Source organism: Pinus tabuliformis, chromosome 8 (assembly GCF_031772625.1).
Source record: "Pinus tabuliformis cultivar Carrire ecotype Pingquan chromosome 8, CPIR1, whole genome shotgun sequence".
NCBI lineage: Eukaryota > Viridiplantae > Streptophyta > Pinopsida > Pinales > Pinaceae > Pinus > Pinus tabuliformis.
The window spans coordinates 327,869,850-327,890,458 of record NC_142294.1 but is presented as its reverse complement, the minus strand read 5'-3'; positions in this window follow the sequence as shown (position 1 = coordinate 327,890,458).

Sequence of the window (20,609 nt, the reverse complement as noted above, 5' to 3'; positions counted from 1 at the left end):
ATTTTTCCAACATTGCTCTAGTTTGAGATATAGAAGTGGTACTTTAAAGGTGATTTTACCAGATTTACTATTGTAGTCGGTTGACAATTTTTCCCAAATGCACAATCAAATTCACCCTAGTTTTAGTTGATAATTGATGGAGAGATCCTTTGGATCTGATATTATTTATTGATCTATTGTAGATAAACTAAAGTTTTAATAAAGTAATTTTTTAATCTACTCATAGATTAGAAATATTAGTTTTTAGAGAGTTGGTTGTGATTTCCATGTGTATTCAAATGAAGCAATTCATCAATATGCAGGGGTGGAGAATGAAAGGGAATATTTTTAAGAATTAGTGATTTATATCATATAATTTTTTATTAATTAATATTGGAAATATTTTGCATTGAATCTATGAAGTATTGAGTTGATTTGTAGTTCATGAGCCTCATCCAGCATCATGTTTAAGGAGGAATGGGCCCCTCCTCTAAGCACAAATAACTGTTGTTGCAATGTATGTAGATCTATTATAGTTTCTTAGTTACCATTCCTATTTGCAATTACATTTAGATTTTTGTTCATGTACATTACTTGGTCTGTCATTCCTTTTATTATTTAGTTTTCTACTCTCTTATTGTATTTATGATTGTTTCTTCCTTCATGATATAATTTTGATTGTTGTTTACTTCCTGTTGTGATTGTTGTTTCCTTTGATTTATGATTTCCATTTGAGTGTTGCTTCTTTTATATTGTGATTATCATTTCCTCTCAGTTGCATTATGATTGTAGTTTCAATCTAGAATTAGATTTACTTTCAAAATTCTATCATGAGTATAGTATAGTTTCCATTATTGTCATTTACCTTCTACACTTTATTCATTTAAGTTTCACATTTTATTTCTTGAAGAATGAGTTAAATGAGCTTGATAGTTTAGAACACAATCATATAGAACCAGTATTATCCTCTAGTGATTTTTTGCATATATTTTTTTCGATTATCTTGAAATAAAAAGATGCTTCCTAGGTTGATAATTAATTTTTAGTTGATTAGTTGTTTTTATTGAGCAATTAATTCCCTCAACAGTGGGGTTTCATAGAATTTATTTTTTCCTTCATAAATTCATTCTATCAAACCCTTGGACAGACCGAATAAGTGTGTTTTGTAAAAATCACACTCAAAAAGTTCATTTTGTAGGTAGTGGACTAGAAAGGTGAAATTTGAAGAATAATTAACTTTATAATGTTTTATGGGTTAATTGAGGGAAACATGATTTTTGAAAAATGGGAAATGGAAAATTATGGGGAAACGTTTTGAAGGAAACGAAGTTGTATTTCCTCTATTACTTTCCAAATGTTTTGGGCCTTATGAGTAGGTTGAGTGTTGATATAAGAAATGAAAGATGGGCTACTATCAATGTTTGAAGAACTAGCTCAAGTTGTATTGATATGATCAGATTTGGAATAAGTGTTTTGTGTTGAGCTTGTGGATCCACTCTGAAAGATTGTGAAAATTGGTACACAATAGCTTAGAGAAGGAGGTGGGTGCCTCCATCGAGGTTAGTGCTTCAATCAGGTTGGATCTTACTACAAGTCAGTGCTTGCATATTTTCAATGTTAGTTCCTCAATTAAGTTGCAACCTACAACATGTTGGTGCCTACAAATATATTTTGGGTGTTGCTACATTTGGTAGGTTAGCTCCTAAAAATATTTTTAGGGGTTGGTGCTTGCAAATTTATTTTGGGGGTTGGTGCCTACAAATTGATGTAATCAAATATTAAAGAAAACACAAATATTTTTGGTTTTCTACGGCAAGGGTTTCCACATACATTTGATGTTTACATGTGTCAATGTGATGATAATGTATATTGATACTCTATTATGTTTTTAGTTATGATCAAATTGTAAAATTATTTAATTTGGTATAATTGGTTGGTACATTGATTGAACCCCCCTCTTCTTAGCATGATCATTATTCTAACAACTTTGACTAGTCCTTTTTTAGTAGGATTAAATTCAAAATATTTTGTAAAAATATACACTAATCCATTCCATTAGAGCATTTCCCCTTAATATTATCCAATTTTATACTAATTATTTGAAAATTCATCAAGATTATCAGGAAACATTTGTGTCTAAAATCTCTTATCTCTGCAGCCAAATATTTTCCATTCTACTTCACATTGATGAATATGGGCTACAATGTCATCTCATGGCTTAAACTCACAAATTTTAGTCAATAACGATAATTTATTTTTCCCAAAATGTTTAATAAAATATGTAGTAGTAGTTGTCATGTTTGAAGTTGAGGGGGCATGTGTATCCCAACATCTTACTGTTTGTCCAACAAAAGTCCAGATGAGACTATGTAATTTTCCTTGGCTCACATATTGATTTATGCATTTCATCAATGTGATTTCAATCGAAAATGTGTTATTTAAATATAAATGGGGTACCATATTATTTTTCAAGTTGGTTTGAAGTAGTGTAAGATATTTTCTTACTTTTATTTCATGCACAATTGGCACTATGAAGCATGGTTAGTTTTTCCTAAATGGTACTACATTTTTTTTCCAACACTCATCCTTTGATTCATAATTTCAAATCTACCATTAATAAAGCTTATTGTTTGATTTTTAGTCCATTGGAAAATGGGGAGACTACAAGAATCTCTCCTGTTACATTGGGCTCCACATTGGCTTTATCTTCTTGCATGACTTGATATAAACAATTTTTTTTCTACATCATCATCTAATGCTTGGATCCATGGTTTTCCTTCTTGGGGATCTAGAAGAATTATAATATTTATATTATTTTCCTTTATCTTTATTCATTCTATCTCAAATGAAATAGTAGATTTCATGTTTCGACCCCATGGGAATCTGACCAAAGTTGGATAAGCTAGTATTCCTTCAACTAGATTCATAACTTCAAAATCAGCAAATATGGGGATGCCCATGATTAAATATTTAACATGCTTTAGAGTGTTGATGGGATCTAAGAATATATAAGTTTATAATTTTATATTGTTGGTAATCCTTTAAGGGGTCGGCCTTCCAAGCTTTATCGAGGTTTCTCTAAAGAGAATATTTACATGGGACCCAAACTTGACAATAACTTGTGCTATCAATATGTCCATTCATCTCTGTTGAAAATAGAAATAAGAAATGTTAAAAATAACATTTAGAAATTCCAATTTAATATGTACTTGAATTAAATTGTAATTATATTCTCATAGCAACTTGTAATAGTTAATTAACTTAAATTAACTTAATTGAATTAGGAAATGTTAGGATATTCCGACACATAGGAAATAGTTAAGTTCAACTTGGTCTAGTATAGAGTTAGGTATAGAGTTAGGTAAAGTGTGTTTCTTTACCGTTGTACATTTTGTAACTTACAATCCGATGGTCACGAAATGTAGTGATCCGACGTTTCACTCTCACCTCGGTATTACCGACACTTGATCCGTGGCTTGACACCCGATTGGTCCATGAGTTCTATTTAAAGCGCATGGAGGGTCATTGTTCGGGTAATCCGTGCATGAGAGAAGCTTATGTAAATTTTCATTCTTTGATTAATAAATTGCCTGTAGTACCCACGTTGGGACAGGCCGTGGACTGTTTCCCTCTTTGAGGGTTTTAACCACGTCAAAAATACTGGTGTATTGATCTGTGATCTGGTTGTGAGCAGTGTCCTTTTTGGTATTCTTTCTGAGGAACTTACCCTGTAAATTCCTACATGGTATCAGAGCTATTTGAGGGCCGCGTCCATTGGTGATCCAAATCTGAAGCCGGTAGAACTGCATGCGGCTGTCGTTTCCTAGATCTGTTGTTTCTGACTGCTTTCGGGCCGAGAGGACTGCTGTGTTGCGTTCGGAGCATCTGTTCCAGTGAGGAACCCCTTTCGTTTCACGCGAAAAGGTTTCTGGTAGCCCTAGCTGCATCATTTCTCAGATCGGGAGGTATACAGTGTTTTTTGCAGTTTACTGTTATTTTCTCTCTGCTTATTTCGGTTTCGGTTTATTTAGCCCTTTTTTTTAACCGGATCTATACCTTTCATTTCTACGTATGCTCTTTGCCCTGCGACTCTGTGTGATCTGGGCAAATCAGAAACAAAAAGGAAGGATTTTTCTCATGCGTATGCTCTTTTCCCTGCACCTTAGTGTGATCTCGGAAAATCAGAAACATTGAGAAAAATATTTAGTTTTTCGGCGAAAGCTAACCTTGAGATTTTTTTTAAAATTTCTAGTTTTTTGGCTAAAGCTATCTTCGAGCCACAAGGTTCATTTTTCTTTTCATATTCGTGTTGGGTTTTGTGTTTTGTGTTTTGTGTTTTGTAGGGAAAAAGAGCTTTCTCAAGGCAAGCACGCAAACCAAGGCCCCCCCCTCTCTCTCTCTCTCTCTCTCAATTTTTTTGTATAGATCAATTGGTTCAAAGCTATTTTAAGAGAGTAGAGGTCTTGGGTTCAAGTCTCCATTTTGTGGGGGCGGATTTTTTCATTCCCGCACATTCGCGCACTTTGCCGGCAATGTCAACAATTTTTTTTTCAAAAAGCCATAACTTCTTCATCCGGAAGCCTTTTTCAGAGCCGTTTTTTTTTAAACCGCCTATTTTTTCGAGATCTATCCATTGGAACACTTACTTTCAGCATCTTCAGCTTCAGTTTTTTAAAAAAAAAAATGGAAAGTCCATGCCAAGTCATTCTTGACAGCACTAACTACTTCCAATGGGTAGACTACATGGAAGATTTACTTAGAAGTAAAGGTCTCTTCAGAATAGCCACAGACCAAGAGAAGAAACCAAAAGATGAAGACAAGGCCGCAAAATGGGAAAATAGACAAGATCAAGCACGTGGTTTGATAGGGATGTCTATTTCTCCTGATCTTAGATTCCACATTGCAGAACTTGAGACTCCTCATGAAGCATTAGAAAAACTCGCTAAAGTTTTTGGGATTAAAAATGAAATTAGAGCCCATCAACTTGAAAATGAGTTGCTTACTTTGGATCCTAATAATTTTTCTTGCATTGAAGATTTCTTGTCCAAATTCAAGACCCTTAGATATCTCTTGGAAGGTGTTAAAGTTAAGAAAGAAGATGGTAACCTTATTTATTCCATCCTTACTAAGTTGGGACTAGCCTACTCTGTATTTGTTTCCACTTTCCATTCTACAAGGGAAGCTTTCATTTGTCAAGGAAAAGACTACAAGGCCCCTTCCTTTGACTCCTTTTGTGATTCCTTAATAAGAGAACAAGAAAAACTCTTACACCTTGGTCTTCTTAATCTTGGAAACTCTTCCACGAAAGCGTTAGCCGCCCAGCAGCAACCAAATTCAAAGAATCCTAAGAAGTCATATCCTCAAAAGAATGGTCCTAAACCAACTCAGCCTCAAAATGAAAGATCATTTCAGCAAAATGATAAGACCAATAAAAACAAATGGAAGAAGACTGATAGACATTGTAACTTTTGTAATCGAGATGGCCACTTAGAATCTAAATGCTTTAAGAAGATGGAAGCCTTGGAAGCTGCAATGAAGAAACATAACATCCATGTGGAGCCTACTTCAACTTCAACTTCCGGAATGGCACTTTCTGCATGTCATTGTCAATCATCTCAGTCTGGTTATGCATTAAATGTATCTTCTTCTTCTTCTCATTCTCATGAGTGGCTCATTGATTCTGGAGCCTCTTATCACATGGCCAAAAACCAAGCCATGTTTTCTTCTTTAAATGATTGTAACACCAAAAATATATATGTTGGTGATGATAGATCTCTTAATGTTGTAGGGACTGGAACTGTTCATCTAGACAATGGTTAGTTTAATGATGTATTATGTGTTCCAACCTTATCCTGAAACCTTCTATCTGTCTATCAGATAACTCATTCAGGTGAAGGTAAAATTGTTGAATTTTCACCTCATGATGTTGTAATCAAGGATCTAAAAGATCCTAAACAGATTCTAGCTACTGGTCTTGCTGATGATTCCACAAGGTTGTATAAGTTTCACAACTTTGGGTCATCAAATCTTCCCTCAGTATTTGTTGCTCATAATGATGAAGTGAGCAAACTTTGGCATGAGCGATTTGGTCACTTAAACTATCGCTCCCTTCAGCATCTATGTAAAGAAAATATGGTGACAGGTCTTCCTATGGTATCTTGCAGAGATGGTGTTTGTTCCGGATGTGTACTCGGAAAACATCATCGGGACAGTTTTGACAAACGTGCCTCTTGGCACGCCTCAGCCCCTTTACAGCTTGTGCATAGTGATTTATGTGGTCCTCTTCCTGTTGCTTCATTCTCTGGCTGCAAGTACTTCTTAACTTTCATTGATGATTTCTCCAGACGCACTTGGGTATACTTCTTAAAACTCAAGAGCGAAGTATTTAACACATTTTTGGCCTTCAAAGCCTTTGTTGAAAAACAATTTGGACATCAAATTCTTAAGCTAAGAACTGATAATGGTGGAGAATATGTTAAAAACACATTCATCAACTTTTGCACCGATAATGGAATTCAAATGCAACATACTGTTCCATACACTCCACAACAAAATGGTGTAGCTGAAAGGAAAAATCGCACCTTAAAGGAAATGGCTAATTGTATGCTGCGATCTAAAGGACTCAGTCTTAGTTTTTGGGCCGAAGCAATTAATTGTGCAAATTATATAATCAATCGCACTCCTACTAAGTTTCTAGAGAATATCACTCCAGAAGAAGCTTGGAGTTCCATTAAACCAGATGTAAGTCACTTTCGTGTGTTTGGAAGTGAAGCATGGGCCCATATTCCAGATGAAAAGCATAAAGCTTTAGAACCTAAGAGTGAGAAATGTACTTTTGTTGGATATTCTGAAGATGTAAAAGGTTATAGACTTATTCCATTTAAGTCCAAAAATGTTATCATTAGAAGAGATGTAAAATTTGATGAAAATAAATCGGCCTGCGAGCCTAGTCCGGCGGATGCGCCACCTCTTCCTATCTCTTCTACTTTTGAAAACATTTCTTCTTCAGATGATGAAAGCGAGGATGATAATCCTCCCCCACCTTCTCAGGATCCTCAACATCCAAGATGGGTCCGTGCTACTCGGGATGCAGCAGGTGATCTTGCCGGTGATCCTACAGATCAGCGACGTACACGTTCTCAGTTTGAAAGAGCCTCTTCTTTACTGGCTCAAGCTCCAGTAAATCATGATCCTGACACTTTTGCAGAAGCTTCAGGCCATCCACATTGGGAAGCAGCTATGAATGAAGAATATCATTCATTGATGACAAATGATACATGGGATCTTGTTCCTCTACCAAAGGGACGCAAACTTGTTAGATGTAAATGGGTTTACAGAACCAAGTATGGACCAGATGGGAAAGTTGATAAACATAAAGCTCGTCTCATTGCTAAGGTCTTTTCACAGGTTGAAGGCATTGACTACACTGAAACCTTCTCCCCTGTTGCCAAAATGAACTCTATCCGCCTTGTTCTTTCCCTTGCTGCCTCTTTAAAATGGGAAGTCCATCAGATGGATGTTAAATCTGCCTTCTTGCATGGGGACTTGTAGGAAGAAATCTATATGGAACAACCCATTGGCTTCATACAAACAGACTCCAGCCTTGTTTGTCGACTTAAGAAATCCCTTTATGGCCTCAAGCAAGCTCCTCGGCCTTGGTATGCCAAAATGGATAGCTTTCTTTTAGAATCTGGCTTTTCTAGGTGTCATTCTGACAATACTGTCTACACCAAGAAAGTGGGCAACTCTCTTATCATCCTTGTTCTTTATGTTGATGATCTTATTCTTACTGGTAGTGATCCCAACCTTATAAACCATGTGAAGTCCAGCCTTAAAAAGAAATTTGAAATGACAGACTTAGGACACTTACACTATTTTCTCGGTCTTCAAGTCTTGCAATCCAAGGAGGGTATTTTCCTTTCCTAGTCCAAGTATGCTTGTGATATTCTTCGTCATTTTCACATGGAAGACTGTAAGCCAGCCCCTTCTCCCTTTCAGTCTGGAGTCAAACTTTCAGTCTCTTGTACTTCTCCTGAAGTTGATGCTACCTTATACCGTCAACTTGTAGGAAAACTCTTGTATTTAACCCATACTCGTCCTGATCTTTCCTTTGCTGTTGGCCTTGTTGCTCGTTTTATACAAAACCCCGTGAAATTCATTGGAAAGCAGCTAAAAGAATACTTCGTTATGTTCGAGGTACAGTACAGTTTGGGATTCATTACAGTGCCAAAGCAGCTCCTCTGTTAGTTGGTTTCACTGATTCTAATTGGGCTGGTGACCCTGATGATCGGAAGTCTACTGCTGGTTATGTCTTCACTCTTGGTTCAGGACCTATTACATGGGCTTGCAAGAAACAGGCTGCCATTTCTCTTTCGTCAGCAGAAGCAGAGTATCGTGGTGCCGTGGAAGCTAGTAAGGAAGCCTTATGGCTTCGTCAGATCCTATCAGAGTTTGGCTTTGAGCAGCAGCATCCAACCACACTTTGGTGTGATAATCAAAGTTCCATTCAGCTATGCAAAGATCCAGTCCAGCATCAGCGCAGTAAACACATTGAACTACACATGCACTTCATCAGAAAGCTCATTCATGACCATGTTCTTGAAGTGCAATATTGTTCAACAGATGATCAGGTTGCAGACATCTTCACAAAGGCTCTCACAGAGGCGAAGTTTACTAAACTTCGATATATGCTTGGAGTTCAGGAAGTTGTCACTAAGGGGGGATAGGCTCTAGTGCCTCCTTCCTTCTCCTATTGTGTCATATTTGTAAATCCTTCAATCCTATCCCAAGTTGTTCTTAAGGGGGGATGTTAGGATATTCCGACACATAGGAAATAGTTAAGTTCAACTTGGTCTAGTATAGAGTTAGGTAAAGTGTGTTTCTTTACCATTGTACATTTTGTAACTTACAATCTAACGGTCACTATATGTAGTGATCCGACGGTTCACTCTCACCTCGGTATTACCGACACTTGATCTGTGGCTTGACACCCGATTGGTCCATGAGTTCTATTTAAAGCGCATGGAGGGTCATTGTTCGGGTAATCCGTGCATGAGAGAAGCTTATGTAAATTTTCATTCTTTGATTAATAAATTGCCTGTAGTACCCACGTTGGGACAGGTCGTGGATTGTTTCCCTCTTTGAGGGTTTTAACCACGTCAAAAATACTGGTGTATTGATCTGTGATCTGGTTGTGAGCGGTGTCCTTTTTGGTATTCTTTCTGAGGAACTTACCCTGTAAATTCCTACAGGAAATTCAAGTTGGATGTCTATATAGAGTCATGTAGAGTGATCCCTAAATTTTAGGGGCCTAGGTTGAGTTCTTTTGAGTTATAATGAGATAACTCATTCTAACTGAGTTATAGTCAGTTAAACCAGTTCAAACAGTTGGAGGAACTAGTAGGAGTGTAGTAGTGGGGAAGTGCACCAGTGCATCCTCAGTACCACACTAGTTAACTAAAGATTCACACATAAATAACTCATGCATGTCAGTTTAGAGGAAGACCTAGTCGAGATTAGAGTTTAGGGACAATGTACTATCAGTTGTATAATTTTTTGACTTGTACAAATAGTCCATGCAAGCAATTGAGGGCCTATGGATGGATTTCATAGTCATGGGTAGAGAATTTCCCAATTAAATATGGCCTAATTCTCTTACGAATTTCACAAGGAAGTAGGGACTTGGCAGGCAGTAGAATTGCCTATGTATTGGCTTGAGTTGGTTTGTGAAGCAGAGAGATAGATTATACTTGTGCAAGAATTGTTTGAGTTGAACAAACATTGTACTTTCTTCTCACATCTTCTGGTCAATGCAATATATATAGTTAGGGTTTTGAGCAGTTTCTTTCCCTAGAAAAATATTGTGTTATGTGGGATTGATATTCTTCCTTTTCTGCTTATTGTTTTCATAGATTAATTTTGGCTTTTTCTGAAGAGTGGAGTAGATTATTGTCTTGTATTTTAGCATATCACATAAGTTTTTCAATCTACAGTAAAAATCAACATGGTATCAGAGCTGAAGATAGTATAGAAGAGGAGAATTCGAGTTTGTTGTGTAGGTGAAAATCGAATATGCAAGTTCATACTTCCGAGCAGCAATATGTCATTATATGGTTTGTGAATTGAGTATGCCCTGGAGGGCAACTCGAATTACATAGCTTGGAAGGACAAGATGGAAGTAGTGTTGGACGATAATTGCCTAAAGGAATTCATAGATCTTGACATTCATAAGCCTCCAGAATCTCATGCTAAATATTTGGTTGAATGGAGAAAGTGTGTGGAAAAAGCGAGAGGGATTATCCTGGAAGGAGTTCGAGATCACATTGTCTTGAGTCCCCATGGTATGGACACTGTTATAGAAATTTTTGGGCACTGCAACCCCAAGCATAAAATGTCCATAAACCAAGGGCTCCTAAGTCCCTAAAAATGTTGTTCCAACCCCTAAAGGAACAAGGTCAACTGATTACAGCTTCTCCCAGAAGTTCTCCATGAAAAACTACTCAGAACCGGTCAAAACAGGATCATTTCACCTACTCCATAGGCAAAGTGCGTTGCATCTCACCTAAGTACACTCAGTGGGTGTGTTGCATTTCAAAAATCCCTTCTATGGGGTGCGATGGGCGAGAAGAGACAAATGGCAGTGTCAATCCGTGAGGTGGAGAAGCATGGAATCTTCTAGAAACTTCTCCTGTGACACTTGCCTCTCTGAATTCGACCAAGGATGAGTAAGAGATCATCAATCTCCAAGTGGAAGTAAGAACTATTAGAGGGAAGACACTAATCAAATCACAGGCTGAATCATCTCCCTTGCAGACATCTATATATGGATCCCTCATCCCAGAGATCCGGAGGCTGGAATTTTGCATCTTGTAAGGAATTGTTGTTGGTTTCTTGAGGCAACATCATAGTGTTGGGTGATATAAGCTTTGCATGAGGTGAAGAAGGGTTTACTTGCTGAGAGGATGATGCTGGGTGAGAACAACTGGTTGTAACTCTCTTGGCTCTTTCTTGATTATCAATAGAGCTATTCAAGTTTTCTTCCATACTCTTGTGTAATCTATGTTTTGTGCATTTGTATGGTCAATTTACATCTGATCCTAGATTGTTTATGATAATAGATCCATGTTCTCATATAGTTTTATGTTTCTTTGATTCTACAGGTACTCTGTAAATCTGGGTATACAAGGAAGCAAGTAGCAAAGGACTATCAGAAGAGAGAGGAATAGAGCAAGGAACCAAGCGCAAGATAGAGGTTGGTCTCCTTTATTCTTCTCCCATCTGTCTCTCATAAAGGAAAACGAAAGTAGTTTTACTTTGTTTGTTTCTAAGGTAGCTACCATGCCTTAGTGGGATTAGCAGTTCTGCATAGACACTTTTCCCTGTAACAAAATGGTGACTCCGCGGGGGAACAACTAGGTTGTTTGTCTATCTACATTTGTTTACTTTATAAACTTACAGACGGAGCCTAAAGTTGAGCCAGGTAGCTTTCGAACTGCATTTTCTATGCAAATGAAAAGTATATAAATGCCACTTCAGTCAATCTCCAGGTTTTGTTTATGAATTAAAAAACTGATTTACAAACTCTCTAATTGCCCTTGTGGTAGCTCTAGTAACCTCCTTAGATCTACCCCTGTTGTTGATTTACTGATTACCACTTGCTCGGCCAAAATCCCTGAACTAAACTGCAAACTTTGACCTGGAACCCAAGCAAAGTCTCGTTTATGGTCCAGCACACTGTCTATTCTGTGAATCTCAAATTCAGCGCACTTCCCGAGTGTAGTAGGTGCACTGCATTTCAAATTCACTGTGTTACAGGTGCGCTGATCAGACTAGGCATTGTTCCTCAATTTTGGTTTCTGTTCACTCTTTTCATATCTATTCAAGAATTTTGCTACCTGTAGTCAGTACACCTCTGTTTGAAACCCCTTTCCTTGCTGTTATTCCGCCTCCATTGTGCAAAGGACTGTAAATGTTTTTTTTTATTTGTTGAGTCATTTTCAGTTCTCCTTTGCAAAAAAGTAACGTAATTGTACTATCGTTTCTTGATTTGAAAGTGTCGCAAGTGTCGTTTTCAGTCATAGAAGAGAGTCTAATTGCTCGTGATAGTCGATTACCCTGTTACTATTGTATTTGATCTGAATTAGTAGTTTTTCTAGTGTCGAAAGCAAGTTTTCATTTCCAAATAGTAAAGTGTTGTCATTATCTTCATTTTTTATTTTGAAAAGAAACGTGTTAGTAATTGTCGCTTTGAAAATAATTCAGATTTTCGCATTAGCTTTCTTTTATCATTCACATATTAAGAAGGCTGAAAACAAATACATGCATGTGCATTTGCATTTAGACTGTTTGATTGGTTTGATTTAGGACAGTGCATATAGTGTGTGCTCTTTTCTCTTTGTTGAAAGAATACTGTCTCTCTTTCCTTAGTAGCTAGGATTTTCATTGCACAAAGAAGATAAAAAGACTGTTTATCATATTAGATTGCATTTTAGGAATTGTACATCTACATCACGTGGTGAACCTGAAAGGCAAATTTCTTAAGCAAGATCAACTATAAAATAAATTTAATGAATCTAACAAAGCTTTGGAACCTAACGCACAACATCTAGAAGTCTAGGCTAGAGACGTATTCCAACGTCGTAAAGCCTGGTAACTGTTGTTCTCACTGTTGGTTGGGTGATTCCTCCACTTTGAGATGATAAGTGCCAGTACGGACTTGTGATCCCACGTACCATCAAGTATATTTTGGGAGACCACAATAGGCTTAATCCTTTATCTATAGGAAGCCGTGTCTGCCACCCTATCGATCGCAATGCACTGAACACAACATTCGGGAAGATTGACTGCCGTACCGTAAAAAGTATTCTGTAGTTTTGCGATTGGTTTGGTAATCCCTCTGCCTAGATTTCTAGAGCAGTCCCTTTCATTCCTTTTTAGACTCCTTAACAGAAAAGGTCCATCTGAGCACTTGTCACTTCAGGCTCATTAAAAATCGAAGGCGACTAGAGTCATCTTTTGTTTTTTCTTGACTCTTTAAAATTGAAAAAACAAGTTGTGTCAAAGCGTCTAAAATTTATTTTAAATGGAATAATCGTCACCTTTCCTACGTTGGTCTTAGGTTGAGAGAATGGAGTCCACCAACCAAGGAGTTTCCCTTGGAGGAAATCATAGTCCCTTCTCCTCTTGGGGAGATGTTGGTGCACCCCACATGGCCACACTGTCACTTCCAAGATTGACAATCGGCCTGCCCATATGGCTTTTCTCAACTTCTGTCGTTCAGAACACCGCAATTCCTGAACAATCGAGTCAGCAACTAGAAAATTCCAGAGTTACCTCCCAACCCTCTACTTTGTCCAAGTCTTCCTCTCCTCCTTCCTGTTCACTTGATGAAGCTGGTAAAGCCAAAAATCAAGTACCTGAGAAGAAGAAGGAAAAGAAGAAGAAAGAGAAGAAGAAGAAGGAGCCAAAGGCGAAAAGGGGCAACCAAGCGTCGTCTAACGAAAATCCGCACACTGCACCGACCAAGCCTAACTCACCATGTGTCATTTGCAAAGGAGACCACTATCATAGAGATTGTCCCTGCATCCCTCGGATCCTAAGGGACTGGTCTCCTCGTTTTCACAACCCGGTGTCGTTAACCTCTGATGATCATGTTGAAAGCACACCGTCGACTAGTGAAAGTGAAGTCCTTGGACAAAAAGGAAAGTGCAAATTTCCTTGTAAACTGTGTGAAGGCGATCACGCCATCGACCATTGTCCCTTCTTAGATGAGGCTAAAAGAGTTTTGGATGATCATCCGGTTTCACCGTTACGACTTCCTCCTGGATATAAGAAACTCTTCCTAGTCCGTCACTAGTTGAAAATCCGGCTGACCCGCCCAGGTGGTCAGACGAAGCATCTATCATTGAAGATAAACCATCTGAACCCATACCAGACGAAAGTCAAAAAGTCGAGGCGGCAGTTGACCCAGTCTTTCCTTCAGGGGTTCCATCTTCAGATGATACAATCACCGAAGAGAACAAGGATGACACCGTCCAAATTCTTTTCGTAAACATAGACTCCGATGAACATGGGGGAAATTTACCCATTCCTTTACCACAGGAAGGAAGTTCGTCAGAGTCATACCCGGTCATCTATTCGGTCCCACCTCCAAGCAACCTAGTTTTTTCCTTCAACTGGAATCAGCTAGGCAGACCCCGTTTACCGGCTAGTGTACCATTCCGAATCATTGCTCAAGTATATAGAATGGTTATGGCCGGTACCATCATAGATGAAGGGGCTTCTATGAGTATCCTTTCCTCGACCGCTTGGAAAGCGCTTGGTTCGCCATCGCTTTTTCCTGAGATGAGAAATCTAACAGGCTTTAACAAAGGAACCAGTTGACCATTAGGGATCCTTCCCAATGATCCCATAACATTGAGAGGAAAAACCGTTCATATGAACGTAATGGTAGTCCAAGGACCCCTGGATTATAATATACTCCTTGGACGAGACTCCATTTATTGCATGGGAGCCATTTTCTCATCACTCTTTAGAGTAATGTTTTTTCCACACGAAGGAAGAGTGGTCAAGCTCGTAGAATAGCTTTCATTCCCCAGTTCATGCATAGCAAATAGTCATATACCATCCCTAAATGGTCTTTTCACACAAGGAATGTCTCAATCCCCAGTCCGTCCACCTGATGAGCGCGAGTGATTCAAGGAACATGACTAAAAACCAAGGGGCATGCACCCTGGTCTGCTTCAGCAGGAAAACTTCAGGTATAAGATAGGTTTCCGTGAGGGATATATGACTAGTCTGACACTCCCGTCCGTGGTTGGAAAAGGGGGTTGGACTGGAATAAGATTCCCTTGTCAAATTTATGTGGGTAGAGGCGTCTGCGCCGCTTGCCTTTGTCTATTTCGGTAGGCATCGCCGAAGAAGTGTTTTGTTTGCACTGCAGATAAAACAATCTTTGGTAACCTAAAAGAGGTAAACCTCTCCCGATAAAACAAATGTTTTGTCGGTATATTGAGAGGTAACCTTGAAACTCTATTTTATACCTGGGGGCATGCAAACCTTTTGGCGTGCAAGTGAAGAGCGACCATTTATTTTTTTAAATTTGTAGGTCCTCTAACCCTTTAAACTCGTAGGATTGGTCGTTTCCTAACTTGCATAAAGAAAGGATGTGGGGCAAAACTTTAAAAATTGTCATTTTCATATATGAGACATTCTTATTATACGACTAGATTAATCGAGCAGTTTTAATGCAGACTTCATGCTCGTTAAAAAATAAACATAAGAAATGAGCAAATGTTTCCCCCAGTGTTTAAGCTCAATAAAAAATGAACCAATTCCTGGTAAATAACCATCGTGAATGTAGTACTTCAGCCTTTTAAGCCTTGGTCGTGTTCTCATCATCACCTCCATTTGATTGTTTACCCCTTTTGAGGAACAGCTACGAAGAGTGATCCTATTAGCCATCCTTGTAACACTGCCGTGATTGAAAAATTCCAAACCTTACCTGGAATCAGATGCTACCCAATTTTATCACTCGTTCCTCAAAGACGAGTCTCCTTTAAGCTCTTTTCAACTGACTCGTAAAATATGAAAATATTGCCGAGCCATTGGCCTCTCCAGCTCGTTAAAAGGACCAGAAGTGCTATCCCTCCTTTAGATTTTAATCTTTTTGGACCTGAGGGATTATTACACAAAAAGATTGAGCGCTTGTTTTATTCGGCTTGTTAAAAGTATCAAAAATTCATCCCTTATGTATTGTTTTATACTTTTTTGGACTAAAGGGATTAGATGACGAAAAAGGATTTTTGGAGTTTCCTTTACGTCCCTTTTTAGACTCTCTAAAATTGAAAAGGACCGAGTTATCTTTGTCGTTAAAATCGTTAAAACCTAATAGCGACAAACTTGTCCATAGCAGACAAGAACGAGTTTCACTATCGCTAGGCTCATTAAAACATAGCGATGGGTTTGCCTGAAGGGAAAATTATAGAACAAGCATATGTTATCCTCCTCAAGCTTGAAAAAAATAAAGAGGTACTGGTCAGCAATGACTAGGGAAAAATTGGGAAGAAAACTTGAAGAAACTTTGTTGGTAGCAAGTCGCTCTTGAACATGACACTTTCACTCCGCATCCAAGTTGAGTTGGGTTGTTTCATTCACCGGTCACATCACCATGGTCACATCACACCATCCACATTTGGGGTTAATGCTACCAATCCATCATGTCAGTGTCACCGATATGTTTAAGAGAAGTCACTCAGAGAATTCACCTGTGTCTCACCCGCTGCAACACATTTACGCTCCATTCTTTCATGACTGCCACCCTGAACCTTATATCACTAGATCGTTTTCACCTCCATTAAAATCATTTGCTCTATTCTGTGTAATTGATGTGGGATTCATTAAGGCCCTCCTATGACGAATCGCTTCTTGTCGACATCAGCTCATTATCCAAGAAGTCGATCTAGGGACACCCCTTTCAGTATTTTGAAGCTTGCATGCCTCAATGGCAAGTTTTGCATGCCTCAATGGCAAGTTTCTCACTTCCGGCGACAGGTTTACATCAATGGACTTCGATCGAAAGCTTTTGCGTGGTGTTCGACGCCAAGTCCCTTATTCACACCACGTGAATTGTACTGTAGTACCTTGAGGATCATTATCACTATCAGTGATTCCTCTCATGCTTGTTAACAGCTTACATCATTGGCTGGTAATCAGGCGATGTCTTTCCATGTTCGACTCCAGAACATCTCTCACATGGATCGACTTGTACTTTGAGTGAAGATCAAATGAGATTGAAGACCCTGGATCTAGTTTCATCCATCCGGGCTGCGATATATATTCAGGAAAATAAAGACATCAAATGTACATCATTGCTGCACAGATAATCATCCAATCTATGGGATGATGGCTCCTCCAGAATCATCAGTCTACACTCAGACGATTATCTGTCCTATGTACATGAAAATGAATTTATAAAGCTGAGCATGGGAATGCCCGCCTCAGCTAGATCATGAAAATATTATGAAGATAATGTATTGTATTGTATCTTATTATAGGTCTCCTCCTAGCTTGAAAGAACTTCGGATCCTCATGATAAAGCATTTCACCCGACATCGAAAAAGATTAACGACCTCATGCTTTAGGGGCAACTGTTATAGAAATTTTTGGGCACTGCAACCCCAAGCATAAAATTTCCATAAGCCAAGGGCTCCTAAGTCCCTAAAAATGTTGTTCCAACCCCTAAAGGAACAAGGTCAACTGATTACAGTTTCTCCTAGAAGTTCTCCATGAAAAACTACTCAGAACTGGTCAAAACAGGATCATTTCACCTGCTCCATAAGCAAAGTGTGTTGCATCTCACCTAAGTACACTCAGTGGGTGCATTGCATTTCAAAAAGCCCTTCTATGGGCTGAGATGGGTGAGAAGAGACAAATGGCAGTGTCAATCCGCGAGGTGGAGAAGCATGGAATCTTCTAGAAACTTCTCCTGTGACACTTGCCTCTCTGAATTCGACCAAGGATGAGTAAGAGATCATCAATCTCCAAGTGGAAGCAAGAACTATCAAAGGGAAGACACTAATCAAATCACAAGCTAACTCATCTCCCTTGCAGACATCTATATATGGATCCCTCATCCTAGAGATCCAGAGGCTGGAATTTTGCATCTTGTAAGGAATTGTTGTTGGTTTCTTGAGGCAACATCATAGTGTTGGGTGATCTAAGCTTTGCATGAGGTGAAGAAGGGTTTACTTGCTGAGAGGATGATGCTGGGTCAGAACAACTGGTTGTAACTCTCTTGGCTCTTTCTTGATTATCAATAAAGCTATTCAAGTTTTCCTCCATACTCTTGTGTAATCTATGTTTTGTGCATTTGTATGGTCAATTTACATCTGATCCTAGATTGTTTATGATAATAGATCCATGTTCTCGTATAGTGTTATGTTTCTTTGATTCTATAGGTACTCTGTAAAGCTGGGTATACAAGGAAGCAAGTAGCAAAGGACTATCAGAAGAGAAAGGAATCGAGCAAGAAACCAAGCGCAAGACAGAGGTTGGTCTCCTTTATTCTTCTCCCATCTATCTTACATAAAGGAAAACGAAAGTAGTTTTACTTTGTTTATTTCTAAGGTAGCTACCATGCCTTAGTGGGATTAGCAGTTCTGCATAGACACTTTTCCCTGTAACAGACACTCCATATGAAATCCGGAAGGCATTGATAGATCTGTTTAAAAATAACAGTGACAATAGGCACTAAAGGAAAAACTCAGAAAGATCAAGATGGAGAAGGGTGACACAATTCCAAAGTACTTGACCAAGTTCACCCATTCTCAAGATGAAATTGGAAGTGTCGGGATTACTATTGCTAAAGACAATCTAGTGAGTCTAGCACTTCTAGGACTTCCCAAGAGATAGAATAGTTACCAAGACTCTGTTAATGGGAGGGAGAAGCTATCAGTTTGGGAGTAGATGTGGTTGGATTTGGTACAAGAATAGCTTCAGTGGAACACCAAAGATGGGACCTCTTTCAAATAAGTGGAAGAGGACTTTGCATTATCCAACAAAGAAACAAAATCCAAGGGAAATAATTCCAAGGTGAGGAGGGTGGAAAGAAGAAGGACTTGTCAAAAGTGAAGTGTTTTCACTGTCATGAGTAGGGGCAATTTGCCATGAACTTCCCATAGAAGAAAGAAATCAAGAAGGATCCTACAGTTGCAGCAATAGGTGAAGCTATAGGTTCATAATTCAAACTTTATTTCAGTCTCATTTCATGCATGGCCATCACTATAATGGGAAGTATGTAGTATCTCGATAGTGTTGCCTCGTTCCATATGAAGGGGAATAGATATCTCTTCAATGACTTTGCGGAGAAATACCTCAAGCAAAACATAGAGTTTGGAGATGATGGGAGGTATTTCGCGACTGGTATCAGTATAGATACCTTTCAGAGGGAGTCTAGCTCCCCTCTCAGAGTCACAAATGTGATGTATCTTCTAGGACTAAAGAAGAATATCGTTTCTGTCATGGTATTCGAAGATTGTGGCTATGATGTGATTTTTAGTAAGGGAAAGGTTATCCTTAGACACATCGCCATGGGACAGGTGAAACAAATTGGTGTGCAAGTCAAGAACTTGTATGCACTTGAGGTACAAGATGCAAGAAAAGCCTCGCAAAGAAAGGAAAAGGTTAAAGACTTGGTGCTTGAGAGGGAGAGTGAATTACCTCTCAACATACAACCCCAGAAGAAGCCTCAAAAGTAGCCTCAGAAAGTTATGTCGCCACCACAATTAAAGAAGCAAAGAGGAGACCAAGTGGATGCATCCACTCAATCAAAGACCTCTAGTAGGGGGGATTATGATCCAACTAGACAAAGGGAGCACATGCAGCCATACCTCCAGGTGAGAGGTGGGGTGATGTGAACTAATAGTCCCAAGAGTGAAAAAATTGGGTAGGGTCCATTGAGATGTTTTGTCTCATGGATAATTACCTTGCTATGGGAGCCCATAGTACATAATAGTAGGATGGATCAGTGGTGGTTGATGCAATTAGATGTCAGAGTGACAAAGGGAGAGATTAGCAGGGTTTAGATATTGGGGAGTGCATAGTAGAGTTGGAAGCAGTGTAGGTGGCATAGTGAAAAGGCAACATAAGCACAAAATTTTTAGTAGATAGTGTAGGAGCTAGTAGCAGTTAGGGACTCTAATGACAGATGCATCATACTGATTTAGGTTGGATGCTTTTTCAGTTTCAGATGTTTCAATGGAAACAACACTAGAGATAAGTGTTTCATGCAAAAAATTCCAAAGGTACTGGATTAGGATAGAGTTGAATTCCTTTCTTGTTGAGAGGGAGTGTTGAAAATATCAACAAGAAATGTTAAAAATAACATCTAGAAATTATAATTTAATTTATCCTTGAATTAAATTGTAATTCTATTCTCATAGAAACTTGTAATAGTTAATGAAGTTAAATTGACTTAATTGACTTAGGAATTCGTGTTGGAAGCCTATCTAGATTCATGTAGGATGATCCCTAAATTTTAGGGCCCTAGGTTGAGTTCTTTTGAGTTGTAATTAGATAACTTAGTCTATCTGAGCTATAGTCAATTAAACTAGTTCAAACAGTTGGGGGAACTAGTAGGAGTCTAGTAGTGGGGAAGTGCACTAGTGCATCCTTAGTACCACACCAATTAACTAAATATTCACTCATAAATAACTAATGCATGTCAGTTTATAGAAATACCTAGTTGAGATTAGAGTTCAGGGATAATGTACTATTAGTTGTATGATTTTCTGAGTTGTATAGATAGTGCATGTAATCAGTTGAGGGCCTATGGATGGAATGTGCAATAATGGGTGGAGAATTTACCAATTAAATATGGGTTAATTCTCTCAAGAATTGTGCAAGGAAGTAGGGGCTTGGCAGGCATCAAAATTGGCTTAGCATTGGCTTGAGATGGTTTGTGAAGCAAAGAGAGAGATTGTACTTGTGTAGGAATTGTTCTGGTTGAAAAAGCATTGTATTTTGTTTTCATACCTTCTAGTTAATGCAAGATAAATAGTCGAGGTTTTGAGCAGTTTCTTTCCCCAGAAAATTATTGTGTTATGTGCATTGATATTCTTTCCTTTCTGCTT